Here is a 14,052-nt window from a genome sequence, read left to right on the forward strand (position 1 = left end):
TCGTGGTTATGATTATTATTATGTGGTATTAGAAGTGTACACCAGTTCTTACCTCTCTCTTTGCCTCCTCCTTCCGCCTCTCTCTCAAGGCAAAGGGAACTGGTCTCTTCAAGTCAGCAGACTTTTGTAGCAAGCGAAGAGACAGTCTGATGCTGACCTGTGGCGTCAACATTTTCTTAGCCTAGAGTGGGCCGGTGCCACCCTACCGAGACCCAGGTCGTGCCGGGCGTGGTGGGCGGGGCAATACTGATCCCTCCGCGTTGGAGTCAGAGGGATACAGCGTGTGATTGGCTGCTAGGAAGCCGCATGCTAATAAGATTTGTTACTGATTTAAGTGTTGCTGGACGATTTACAGGCGAAAAAATGGTGTTTTAAACTTTGCTATTTGACCGAATTGTCTTGAAATATAAAATAAGATGCGTGAGTTGGCAGAGGAGTTGACAAAAATATCACCATGCGTATAAAGTGTGCGGATGCCATTGACTTATCGAGGCCGTGACTTTGAAAGTAAGACTATACTTTCAGGGATCATTTCTATAGTTTGTTACTAGAGAAGTTTCTCTGAATGTGTAGAGTACCCAAAACTACGAGGAAGAGACATAGTATCCTTTCCTGAGCGTGAAGTTGACTTTGGGTGTTGTTTTTCTTTCAACTGCCTTTTGTCATTGATGATCGTTCTGCCTTTTTAGTTAGAAAGGTAAGAGGGAAAGGGTGCCGTCTGAGTGGTTTGTCTCCACTTATGAAGTGAGTGGTTTTTTATCTAGTTCACGTCTTCTTAGGTATTTTTACAGGTTGTTTTCTCTGTTTAGTTGCTGGTGTTGATTCTAATTTCTTAAAAAATCATTGATCTCTCAGATAGAGAAAGCGTGGGTAGAGTGGTAACTTGTGGCTCATTGAGCCGAGTCCATCTTGATCTCCGGACCCCTAGGGTCAAGACCCGAACCGAAAGTAGCGGTCCAACTAAGCCATCCAGGTGCCTCTATTTTTTTTTTTTTAAAGCTTTTATTTATTAATTTGACAGAGAGAAATCACAAGTAGACGGAGAGGCAGCCTGAGAGAGAGAGAGAGGGAAGCAGGCTCCCTGCTGAGCAGAGAGCCCGATGCGGGACTCGATCCCAGGACCCTGAGATCATGACCTGAGCCGAAGGCAGCGGCTTAACCCACTGAACCTTGCAAGCATCCCGGTTTAAGTTTCGTTTTTTTTCTTTTCTTTGTCTTTCTGTCTTTCTTTCCAGATTTTATTTATTTGACAGAGCGAGATCAGAGGCAGGCAGAGAGGAGGGGGGAAGCAGGCCCCCGCCGAGCAGAGAGCCCAATGTGAGAGGCTCGATCCCAGGACCCTGGGATCATAACCTGAGCCGAAGGCAGAGGCTTTAACCCACTGAGCCACCCAGGCGCCCCGTGAAACCACAGGTTTAATACACACACACACACACACACGTAATAAATGTATAGTTTTAACACATGGTTTGGTTTTTTTTTTAGTGAATGTTGAGCTAAAGTTCAGAGTTTACACTAGTTCAGTTTTTTCATTATTTTTTTTTAAAGATTTTATTTATTCATTTGTCAGAGAGAGAGAGAGCAAGAGCGAGCACAGGCAGAGTGGCAGGCAGAGTCAGAGGGAGAAGCAGGCTCCCTGCGGAGCAAGGAGCCGGATGTGGGACTCGATCCTAGGACGCTGGGATCATGACCTGAGCCGAAGGCAGCTGCTTAACCAACTGAGCCACCCAGGCGTCCCCAGTTTTTTCATTATTAACTGAAGTTTATAGTGAGCTTTCACTCTTTGTGTGTTAAAGGATTCACTCTTTGTGTTATATAGTTCTTTGGATTTTGACAGATGTATGTTATTTCCACCATTAAGTATCATACAGAATAATTTCACTGCCATAAAAATCTTTTATCCTCCTCCTGTTTATCCCTTTATGTGAACCCTGGCAGCCACTGATTTTTTTTTTTTATTGTCTCTATGTTTTTGTCTTTTCCAAAATATCATTTAGTTGAAACCAAAGAATGTAGCCTTTCCAGAGTGGCTTCTTTCTTTTAGCAACATGCATTTAAAGTTCCTTTGTGTCATTTGTTGGCTTCATAGCTCATTCATTTTTATTGCTGAATAATATTTATTGTCTGGATGTACCACAGTTTATCCATCATCTATTGAAGAGCATCTTGGTTGCTTCCAAGTTCTGGCAATTATGAATAAAGGTGATATAAATATCATGTGCAGTTTTTATAAAGATTTTATTTATTTGACAGAGAGAGATCACAAGTAGGCAGACAGGCAGGCAGAGGGAGGGAGAGGGGAAAGCAGGCTCTCTGCTGAGCAGAGAGCCTGATGAGGGGCTTGATCCCAAGACCCTGAGATCATGACCTGAGCCGAAGGCAGAGGCTTAACCTACTGAGCCACCCAGATGCCCCTCCTGTGCAGTTTTTTCTTTTTTTTTTTTTAAGATGTTATTTCTTTGTCATAGAGTGAGCACAAGCAGGGGGAGTGGCAGGCAGAGGGAGAAGCAGGTTCCACACTGAGCAAGGAGACTGATGCAGGACTTGACCCGAGGACCCTGGGATCCTGAAGTGAGCCAAAGGCAGACGCTTAACCTACTGAGTCACACAGGCATCACTCATGTACAGGTTTTTTTTTTTTTTTCCCCCTCCAGATTTTATTTATTTATTTATTTATTTGACAGAGAGAAATCACAAGTAGGCAGAGCAGCAGGCAGAGAGAGGGGGAAGCAGGTTCCCAGGACCTGAGATCATGATCTGAGCCGAAGGCTTAACCTTTGTTAAGGGCTTAACCCACTGAGCCACCCAGGCGCCCCACCATGTGCATGTTTTTGTGTGGCATAAATTTTCAACTCCTTTTGAGTAAATCCCAAGGAATGCAAGTGCTGGAATTTATGGTAAGAGTATTTTTAATTTTGTAAGAACTGCCAAACTGTATTCTGAAGTGGCTATACCATTTTGCATCCCCAGCAATGAATGAGACTCCCTGTTTATCCACATCTTTACCAGACTTGGTGTTTTGGATTTTTCTTAGTGGGGCATACACACAATACACCTAAGAAACAAATGATGAGGCTACATCTGTAGTTATTTGGAATGGCAAGTTTTCATTCCCCTACAGTTAAATCTGTTATGAACCTGTTAAACAGTGGTGAAGCAAAGCCCCAACGAAAGGTTCTGATCTTAACCCAGCTGCTCTCAACAGTGATTTTCTCAAGCTACAAGCAGAGGCACAGAATACAGTTTGCCCAGTGCTTAGTTTGGGGAGAGAACCCATTTTTCTTTGACAGGGTTAAGGAATTTGCCCGAGATGTCACAGCCATTAAGTGAGGACTGAACTGGTTCCCCAGAACACAAACCTGACACTAACTTCCCTCCTACTCTGGGATCCAGAGCTCTTAAAGAAATGACATCTAATGTCACTCCCTGGAAATCAGTCATTCTGTGAAGGGGCTGGCTTGCAAAGTTTGTTTGCTGATTTTTCTGAGGGAGTAGCCACATTAAACCATCTCCCCAATAAACAAAGTGTGTGTGGGTTTCCTTTCCTCAATAGAGGCCTAATCAGGAATTACCTTTTATTTTTTAAAGTGTCCTTTAAAAAAAAATTTTTTTTTTAATTTTCTGACCTGATGGAAATGCTAAGAACTGGTTAGTGTCCTGGGGCCTTTCAGAGCCTGGAACACAATTTGGGTATTTGGGGTTATTCCTCTGTTCTTTAAAGTTTTTTGTTTGTTCGTTCGTTTTTGTTTGTTTGTTTGTTTGTTGTTTTTACTAGGCTCCTTGCCCAGTGTGCAGCCCAACACAGGGCTTGATCTCAAGACTGTAAGATTCAGACCTGAGCTGAGATCAAGAGTCAGTCACTTAACCATCCGAGCCAACCAGGTGCCCCTCTTTAACAGTATTCTAAGCTAAAGTTTCTTCTTCAATATATTTAAAAGTGTTCCATTTCTCTTCCTCTCCTGAAACACAAGTCTTTATTTATTCTTCTACTTTTAGTATTCATTTACTTTTTCGTGACCTCATATAGGTTTGTGTTTAGTGAGCACATTCCTAGCCATGTGCAATGCTAAAGGCTGGAGACTCAATGGTTACTGAGTAAGAGTCCCTCCTCTCACCATCTAGAGGTAGAACATAGGGTAGCAAAATCACCCGAAGAAAAAGAAAATCATAACTGCTGCAAGGGTACTAGCTGTGTAGGAATCAGAAAGGAAGACTCCCCAAGATCTAAAAATTTAAAAATTAGTGATGAAAGGGAAAGCTTTTTTTTTTTTTTTTAAAGATTTTATCTATTTATTTGCTAGAGAGAGACACAGAGAGAGAGGGAACACAAGCAGGGGGAGTTGGAGAGGGAGAAGCAGGCTTCCCTGCTCAGTGGGGCCAGGCTCAATCCCAGGATCCTGGGATCATGACCTGAGCTGAAGGCAGATACTTAACGACTGAGCCACCCAGGCACCCAAAAAGGGAAAACTCTTATTTTTTTCTTTACTCTCACCATACTTCTGACATCAGATGTGGGTTTTTTTCCCCCCACACTGAGCAATTCTCCAACACCAGGTGAGTGTCTTACAAATTGATTAAATTCTGATGTTGTCTTCCTGGAGATAGCATCAAATCCCACAGTTTAAGTACTTGGGTTTCCCAAGACTGACTCTGCCCAACACCGTGGACACCAGACCTAAGTAGTGGGTCTTCAGGTTACACAAAACTTTGTCTGACTTGACTATAAGTCAGAGGTTTCCACAACTCATTGCTTGGGCTTGCTAATTAGCTAGAACAGTTCATAGAACTCAAGAAAACAGTTTACTTATTAGATCACCAGTTTACTGTAAAAGGATAGAACTCAGGAACAGCCAGAGGAAGAGAAGCACAGGACAAGGTATGGGGAGGGTGTGTGAAGCTTACATTCCCAGTCCAAGTGTGCCACTCTCCCCAGCACCTTCATGTGTTCACCAACCCAGCAGCTCTCCAAACTCATACTTCAGGAATTTTTCTGGAGGCTTCATCACTTACACATGACAGATCATTACCCCCACATCTAGCTCCTTCCTCCTCCCCAGAGAATGGGGTAGGGCTCAAAGTTTCAAGCTGCTTTTTTTTTTCTTCTTTCTTTCTTTTTTTTTTTTTTTAAGATTTTATTTACTTATTTGACAGAGATCACAAGTAGGCAGAGAGGCAGGCAGAGACAGAGAGAGAGAGAGAGGAGGAAGCAGGTTCCCTGCTAAGCAGAGAGCTGGAGGCGGGGCTCCATCCCAGGACCCTGGGATCATGACCTGAGCTGAAGGCAGAGGCTTAACCCACTGAACCATCTAGGCGCCCTGGAAAGAGAGAATCTTTTTTTTTTTTTTTTTTAAGATTTTATTTATTTGTCAGAGAGAGAGAGGGAGAGAGAGTGAGCACAGGTAGACAGAATGGCAGGCAGAGGCAGAGGGAGAAGCAGTCTCCCTGCCGAGCAAGGAGCCCGATGTGGGACTCGAACCCAGGACACTGGGATCATGACCTGAGCCGAAGGCAGCTGCTTAACCAACTGAGCCACCCAGGCGTCCCTGGAAAGAGAGAATCTTAAATAGACTCCATACCCAGTGCAGAGTCTGGCTTGGGGCTCTATCGCATAACCCTGAGATCATGACCTGAGCTGAAATTATGAGTTGGACGCTTAACTTGACTGAGCCACTTAGGCACCCCTCAAATTTCCAAGCTTGGATTTTTCTTTCTGGTAACCAACTTCCATCCTAAATCTCACCAAGAGCAGTCTAATTAGAACAAAAGATGCTTCTATCACCCAGGAAATATGTCAGGAACCAGGATCAAAGACAAATAATAAAACAAAACATGCTCCTAACACTGTTATTATTTAGGAAATTACAAAAGTTTTAGGAGCTCTGGTCAGGAGTCAGGTTGAAGACCAAAATACATATTTCCTTTCCTTTTCTTTCTTTTTTTTTTTTTTATGTATTTGACAGAGAGAGAGAGTGTGTGTGCACAGCAGGGGGAGTGGCAGGCAAAGGGAGAGGGAAAAGCAGGCTCCCCACTGAGCAGGGAGCCCCATGTGGGTTTGATCCCAGGACCCTGGGACCATGACCTGAAACAAAGGCAGTTGCTTAACTGACTGAGCCACCCAGGTGCCCCCAAAATACATATTTCTTATTATATCACAGTATCATAGCTTAACTGGGGAAAGAGGGCAAGGAAGTGTATTTCTAGCAAAGGTAACAACAGGTGGGAAGATCTTCTTTGGTAGAAGCATAACAAATAAGAGACTCCAAGAAAGAGGGTGAGTGTGGGACAGTGAGAACTGGAAGTGTGAGCTAAAGCATGAGATTGGAGAGACAAGAGGGGAGCTGAGATAGGGCTTTAGAAACCATTGTGAGGTGTTTCACCTTCCTTCTGAGAGCAGTGAGATGCCAGTGAACTATTTTCAGCAAGGTAGAGGAAAGTGTGTGAAGTAACCGTCAAGATCTGAGGTTCTACTATATTTGCAAGCTATCAAGTTAGCCTGTCACAGTTTTGTGGATGGTGGCACAGGATACTAGATTCCTGGGTCAGAGATAAAGGGCAATTTATTATTCCCAGCAATAGCAGTATTGCTCAGTACAATTTTTGTACTGGAGCCCCAGTTCCCAGAGAGTGATACAAAGAAGGCCAAGTATGCCTGTATACAACATAGGCTGCATGACAGAAGACAGGCTTTGGAAAGCCAAGAGCATGAAACTGTCTTTTATAATGGGCATACAACCTGCCTGACATTGTTCCCAGGGGGAGAAATATTCTTTATTGTTTTGGCTGGGAAACAAACGTGCTCTTTACTCTGGAGGTAGACACTGTCTCTAGCTCCCAAGTCTGTTCATGATACAGACATCCTGGAGTAGATACTCCAGAAGAAAAGCTGATATACAAAAATCTGAGAGACATGGAGAATTGCTTCTCAGAGTTGACATAATTCGATTTAAAGTTTGAAAAGGAGGGCACCTGGTTGGCTCAGTCAGAAGAGCACATGACTTGATCTCAGGACCATGAGTTTGAGTTTGAGTTTAAGCCCTGCTTTGGGTGTGGAAATTACAAAAAAAAAAAACGTAAAGAAAACGAAAGACCCCTTCCTTGGGCACCTGGCTGGGTCATTTGGAGGAGCAGGCAAATCTTGATCTAAGGGTCATGAGTTTGAGCCCCATGTAAGGTATAGAGATTACTTAAATAAATAAAACATTAAAAAAAAAAAAAAGGATTTGAAAGGGAACCAGGCCATTGCTTGGGAAATGGATTGGAGAAGGGCAATGATGAGTGTAGGTTAAGCTCTGTCCAGCTGAAAGAAGATCTTCGGCCAGCCAAGTAGAGGTGAAGAACAGCGGAGGGGTTTGAAAGGTATGTGGGAGATAACTTATCAGCCTTATGACAGGCTGGCGTGAAGGAAGGTGTCAGAGCTAACCCTTGTTTTGTGCTCCTGGACCGGTTTGTGGGCAGTGGTACCAACACCAAGGTAGGAAACTGGAAGAGGCCTAGTTTTAGGGAGCAGGCAGGACTAGCTTGGACATGTTGAATTCAAGGTGTTTCTGAGACATTCAATTCAAGATGTGAGTCAACTAGATGTCAGGTAGGTAGATGTGTAGCTCAGATCTGGCCTCCTCATAGAAGTGTTAAGAAAAAATGAATAAGGCAATCTGAGAATATCAGAGTTAGGGGGCACCTTGGTGACTCAGTCAGTTAAGCACCAGCCTTTGGCTCAGGTCAAGATCCCAGGGTCCTGGGATCGAGGCCCGCATGGGGCTCCCTGCTCGGCGGGGATTCTGCTTCTCCCTCTCCCTCTGCCTGCTGCTCTTCATACTTGTGCTATCAAATAAATAAATAAAATCTTTAAAAAAGAATATCAGACCTAGAAGGGACTTTCAAAGCAGGTTAGTTAGTCCAATTCCTTATTTCAACATTTTATAGTTAAGGATCACGTTCTCCTCCCCTCCCCCAACCTTTATGCCGCTCTCTTTTTGGTGCTCAGAAGTAGGGTGTTTCTGTATGTGTGTATATATCACATGGGTGTAAGTTATGCAGGGTAAGATCTCGGGTTCCTTTAGGGAAGCCTAGCTTGTCACTGAGTACCAAGTTGATGACTCGCTCTGTTAGTAATCTTGATGAAAGGAGTTTTGGTCTCATTTTCTTTTTGATCTGTCACAGAGTTGCTGAGTGCTATTCAGTAGGCAAAATACATGGTGGTTGTCTGTCAGGAAATGGCCAAAAGATCTTCCAGTCAGGACACAGGCTGTATTCATAGCCTTTTCCTCTTCATAGCACCTCTGATTGCTAAGTTGACTCCCATCAATAGGAAGTTCATGCCTGGGGACGCCTGGGTGGCTCAGTCATCGAGGGTCTGCATTCAGCTCAGGTCATGATCCTGCGGTTCTGGGATCGAGCCCCACATCAGGCTCCCTGCTCTTTGGGAAGCCTGCTTCTTCCTCTCCCACTCCCCCTGCTTGGTTCCCTCTCTGTCAGATAAATGGATAAAATCTAAAAAAGAAAAAGAAAAAAAAAGTTCATCCCCAGTCAACCTTTCTTAGCATTTGTAAGAAATGCCTAAATTATTTCTCACTGCTCCTCAGACAGCGCACCCCTATTCCCCCTTTTCTTCCTTGGCGACTTCTGCAACCCCCCCCCCCCCACACACACCCTGTACTTCTACTGCCTACTTCTTTACTTATGGGTTTACTTTAGTCAGGTCAGTTTATTAAGTTTTACCTAGTTCTAGACTTGGGCAAAACACAAAGAACCTCTTTTGTGGGTTACATGGGAGAAGACAAGAACTTACAAGATACAGAAAGGTGGAATGTCAGTGCTTAAGGCAGCAGGAGACAGCCTTGTGGCATGGGTGAGCCACTTAACATTCTAAGTTTCCGTTTCCTCAGACTCTGAGGGTTAGTTCTAAGATTAAATGGGGGTGATCTATGTAAAGGGTTTAGTAGAAGGCCTGGAACATATTAACGTATTGGAGAAATGATAAGAGTTTTTGGGTTTTGTTTCTTTTTTTTATTTGTCTCTTTTTTAATTAATGAGAGAAATCACATTTAAGTCCATTTTTTGATGGGGGTGGGTGGGTAAAGGTGTGCAACCTGTCAGAATCACCTGGCAAGTTATTTAAACAAATAATAATAAGACTTATTTAGATTGAATTTTATTTATTTTGATACTGAGCAGCACCAAGAAGAAAACTGAAAAAGTTGTGGTCTCTGTTTAGATAGGCCTGATAATATTTAAAATAAAGGTGATAAAATTTAAGATTCAAAAATTATAAATAATATGAATATATACATAAATACCAATTAAAATAGACCCCCAACACCCCAAATCCCCAAAGTAAGCACACTATACTTGTTATTTTTTTCCTAATTAAAAAATAAAGGGGGGTGCCTGGGTAGCTCAGTCAGTTAAGCATCTGCCTTCGGCTCAGGTCTGATCTCAGGGTCCTGGGACTCAGCCCCTTGTCGGGTTTCCTGCTCAGCGAGGAGTCTGCTTTTCTCTCTCCCTCAGCTCCTCCCCACCATTCTCTCTCAAATAAATAAATAAAATCTTTTAAAAAATGAAGGAGAAAATTGCTTTTCAAAATAAATTTCCAGTGCGATTCCTCGTTAGTATAGTGGTGAGTATCCCCACCTGTCAAAATAAATTTCCAGATTCCCCCATTTAAGACTGGCTTGGTTGGGGCGCCTGGGTGGCTCAGTGGGTTAAAGCCTCTGCCTTCGGCTCAGGTCATGATCCTGGGGTCCTGGGATTGAGCCCCGCATCAGGCTCTCTGCTCAGCAGGGAGCCTGCTTCCTCCTCTCTCTCTGCCTGCCTCTCTGCCTACTTGTGATCTCTGTCTGTCAAATAAATAAATAAAATCTTTAAAAAAAAAACAAAAAAAAGACTGGCTTGGTTTCATGAGCACGCTATGAAGGCACACACACAAGTTGTTTCTTTCCACAGCGTCAGCTTTATTCAATCATAAAGCAAAGTTAAATCAAAATTATAAAGCTTTTCAGGATTCCAAACTCAAAGACAGTTCACCATGGGATTAAGCTTGGCTGCTTTTTTTTTTTTTTAAGATTTTTATTTAATTTATTTATTTGACAGACAGAGATCACAAGTAGGCAGAGAGGCAGGCAGAGAGAAGGAGGAAGCAGGCTTCCTGCTTGAGCAGAGAGCCGGATGCAGGTTGGATCCCAGGACCCTGAGATCATGACCTGAGCCAAAGGCAGAGGCTTTAACCCACTGAGCCACTTAGGCGCCCCTAAGCTTGGCTTCTTATACAGCACACAGACAGGACAGAATACAAGCCCCACAACACACAAGATATCCAGAAGGGTGCAGAAAGTTAGTCCATGCGCTAGTCCAAACGCAAAGTCAGTCCATGGTTGTGCAGTAGAGATAAGGCCTCCATCTGGTCCTGGTCAGCGCTGGGCACTTACTGCTTCTGATGTTCAAACAGTGAAAGATCTCTGTTGTGTTTGGAGATCAACCCGGCAGACCTTTTGGGGGCAGTTGCCTTTTTCAAGTGGTCAGACATAGGGGTGTCAGGTCTGAAGAGTCTGACTGTCTCCTACCAAAATTCTTCCTTGTTAAAGGGATTTAATCAGTTTTGGGTCTCTGCAGACCTCCTCTGGTTCTAGTTGTTATCAGTTCTGGGGTGTCAGCTGAGATTGGTCTGAGCAATATTTTCTAGCTGCAATACCTTAACTGCTTGTGTCATTGCTTGACACAGGCTCCTGCTTGATATGAGAGACTCCATTTTGCTCTCTACACCTGGATACACTGTCTTGAAAACCCAAATCTTAAAAAAAAAAAAAAAGAAAAGAAAAGAAAGAAGTAAGGAAGAAAAAAGAAAGGAAGAAAGAAGAATGAAGGAAGAAGGAAGGAAGGAAGGAAGAAAGAAGGAAAGAAAGAAAGAAAAGAAAGAAATGTATCTATCTATCTATCTCAGCCGAAGGCGGGGAGTGTAATCCATGAGACGTCGGATTAATTGGCGCCCCCTAGCGCACCCTTATCTTAAAGTAGTCCGGAAGTGTTAGCGGCAGAAAGACAAGCTTCTCATTGGCTGTCGGTCCGTAATAGGCTAATTAGGAAGAAGAAAGCTTAGTTTTCTTTAAGAAAAAAAGACTCTTAAGAGTATTCAGAGTGTTTTAAAAGGTGGTGTATAAAAAAATACTTTGAAAATATGTTTATGTGATATTTCTAAAATGGAAGAACGTGGGGAAAACGTCGCCCTCAAGGAGAAGTGTGCGGCTGCCATAGACCTAGCCGAGGCCAGCGTCTTGAACTTAAGACTATACTTTCAGGGATCATTTCTATAGTTTGTTACTAGAGAAGTTTCTCTGAATTTGTAGTGTACCCAAAACCACGAGGAGGAGGTGTAGTGTTCCTTTCTGAGCGTGAAGCTGATCTTGGTTGTTGTGTATGCAGCAGCTCTTGATCATTGATGATCGTTCTTCCTCTGCTTTGCAGAGGTTAGAGGGAAGGAATGCCGTCTGAGTGGTTTTGGTAGGCCTTCTTGTTGACAAAAAGAGGTAGAACCGGGGTTTGGCTTGATGCTAATACTATCTGTATGGGCAAATGGTTATTTGGGGGCCGTGTTGTGGGATTTCTTAGTTTCTAGTTTTTCTTTTTTGTTCGGTTACTTCCTTTTTAGTTCTTACTCTTAAAAATAAGAGAAGAAGTGACTTGTAATATTTGGGTGGGGAGCTGGGCATAGTTTTGTTTAGGTAAGAGTGGTGGGCTGCCTATTGAAAGGATAGTGGAGGCACTTGGGTGGTTCAGTACGATGAGTGTTTTCAGCTCAAGTCTTGATCCCAGTCCCGGGATTGAGTACCCTGTGGGACTCCTTGCTTAGGTGGGAGCATGCTTTTTCTCCCTCTGCCTGCCGCTCCCCCTGCTTGTTGGGGGTATGCTCTGTCAAGTACATAAATACCCTGCTTGTTGGGGGTATGCTCTGTCAAGTACATAAATAAAAACTTTAAAAAAAATGTGTGTGGGGGAATGGCTTTGATCTGCTTTGTGGTTTAAGGTTACTAACAGCTCTGTGGCAGTTAGATTGGAGGGCAGGGTTGAGGTGGCAAGTGTAGGGCCTGGTTGGGCACCTACTGCATTCATCTAGACAGTAGGGAAGGTCCTGATGGTGATGAAGAAAGAGAAGCTGACTAGATTTGAAAGAAATTTCATATTGGCAGGATTTGGGGGATTGATTCAGTATGAGGGAGGGATAATTGTCAGGTTTCATGGCTTGAGCAAATGGTTCCTTATGTTAAGATGGGGAGAATGGAGGAGTAACTGAATTACATAGGGCAATGTGGTGGGAAGTGATGGTAGAATTAAGTTTAGGGCACATTTAGGAGAAATTTCTGACCTTTCACAGACAGAACTCCCAAAGCAGACTGAGAAGGGAGAGCCAAACAGGTACGATGGAAACCAGATGAATATGCTTGATCAAAGCCAAGGAAGGAAAGTGGGATAGAGAAATGTGCAGAAAGCATATGAGAGATTAAGATAGAGCTAGAACGGTATCCATGGCATTTAGTGGTGACTTTATTGGTCTTGTGGTAGATACAGAAACTGGTTTGGGATGGGCTGATCAATGAAGGGATGTGAGGGCTTGCCACTGAGTGGAGAGAGTTCCCAGAAGATCAAGCTGTGATGGAAAGTATAGAGGCGGATATGCATTGGAGGGGGGAGGAGATGTAGGATGTGGGTTGTAGATAGGGACATGGGAGAATTAAAGATGGGGGAACATGAGGCACTTGGGTGGCTCAGTCCATTGAGCATCTGCCTTAGGCTCAGGTCGTGATCCTAGGGTCCTGGGATAGAGCCCTGCCTTGGACTCCCTGCTTAGTGGGGAGTCTGATTCTCCCTCCCCACCCCCCATGCACTCGCTCTCCTCTCTCAAATAAATAAATATTTAAAAAAGAAAATAAAGGTGGGAGAACAAGTCTGAGAGCAGATGGAAGGACTGGATAGAGCAGGAGAAACTGAGATTTAGGAGAGAGTGGTTTCCAGGGTCAGGACTTTTGAGTTGGCCAGAGTTGACGGGGAGTACAAAGGTAGGCAGTTCATCTGTGTAATGAGACCATAATGAGGGTTTTTCAAATGATAGCTTCTAGCTCTGTGCCCAGTGTGAGGCAAAATCTTTGCTGAGGGAGGCTGGTGAGGAAGGGTAGGAGAGATGAGAAGAAAGGAATGAGGGGTGCTGGGCTGACTGGGTCAATAGAGCATGCAACCTTCAATCTCAGAGTTATGAATTCGAGCCCATGTTGGCTGTAGAGATTACTTAAACCTAAAAGAAATAGAAAGAAAAGAATTAAAAGAAAGAAGGAAAGAAAGAAAGGGGGGAAAAAAGGAAAAGAAAAAGAAAAAAAGAATGTCGTATCTCCTGAAAGTGCTGAGAGCGTGCCTTCTTTCCTTCCCTGCTGTTGAAGCTTTGAGATTGCTTCCTGGTCTCAGAAGTACCTTCCCAGATCATAGTTAATTTCTCTTTCTTCCACACTAGCTATGTACCATGTATTTCCTCCTTGATTTTCTCCTTTGGGATCTACAGTGGCCAAGCTTTCACTTTCGTTATTGGTCATCTTTAAAGGTTGGGGGCTGTAAGGGAAGTGTATGCTCTAGAGTTGACACCTTGGTCTGCTATTTATTAGCTGTGAGTTCTGGTGAAATTTCTTTTCTTTTTTTCTTTTTTTTCTTTTTTAAAAATTTTATTTATTTTTTTGACACAGAGAGAGATCACAAGTAGTCAAGAGGCAGGCAGAGAGAGGGGGAAGCAGGCTCCCTGCTGAGCAGAGAGCTGAATGGAGGGCTTGATCCCAGGATCCTGAGATCATGACCTGAGCCTAAGGCAGATGCTTAACCCACTGAGCCACCCAGGCGCCCCCTGGAGAAATTTCTTAAGTCTGTTCCTCTAACGTAGGTAGCATGTAGTAATAATAGCATCAACACATGGGATTGTTGTAAGTGTCCAATTAAATAAAGCAAGTATAGTGGTTGACTGCTTCTTTCCCTCATTCTGAAAAAGTCCTTCCCTTGAATGAGAACTCCCTGTCTCTTCCATAG

The 14,052-nt window shown here is 43.5% G+C and overlaps 2 non-coding genes across 2 annotated transcripts; both read left to right on the forward strand.

The window, feature by feature from the left end:
- Nucleotides 1-509: 509 nt before the first annotated feature.
- LOC116578648 lies at nucleotides 510-727 on the forward strand. Its single transcript, XR_004281012.1, has one exon. It is a non-coding gene; the product is annotated as a small nucleolar RNA U3 (small nucleolar RNA).
- A 10,548-nt stretch (nucleotides 728-11,275) lies between these two features.
- LOC116578649 lies at nucleotides 11,276-11,489 on the forward strand. The gene has a single exon (XR_004281013.1). It is a non-coding gene; the product is annotated as a small nucleolar RNA U3 (small nucleolar RNA).
- Nucleotides 11,490-14,052: the final 2,563 nt, after the last annotated feature.

The sequence above is a fragment of the Mustela erminea genome, chromosome 18 (genome assembly GCF_009829155.1).
Source record: "Mustela erminea isolate mMusErm1 chromosome 18, mMusErm1.Pri, whole genome shotgun sequence".
Lineage (NCBI taxonomy): Eukaryota > Metazoa > Chordata > Mammalia > Carnivora > Mustelidae > Mustela > Mustela erminea.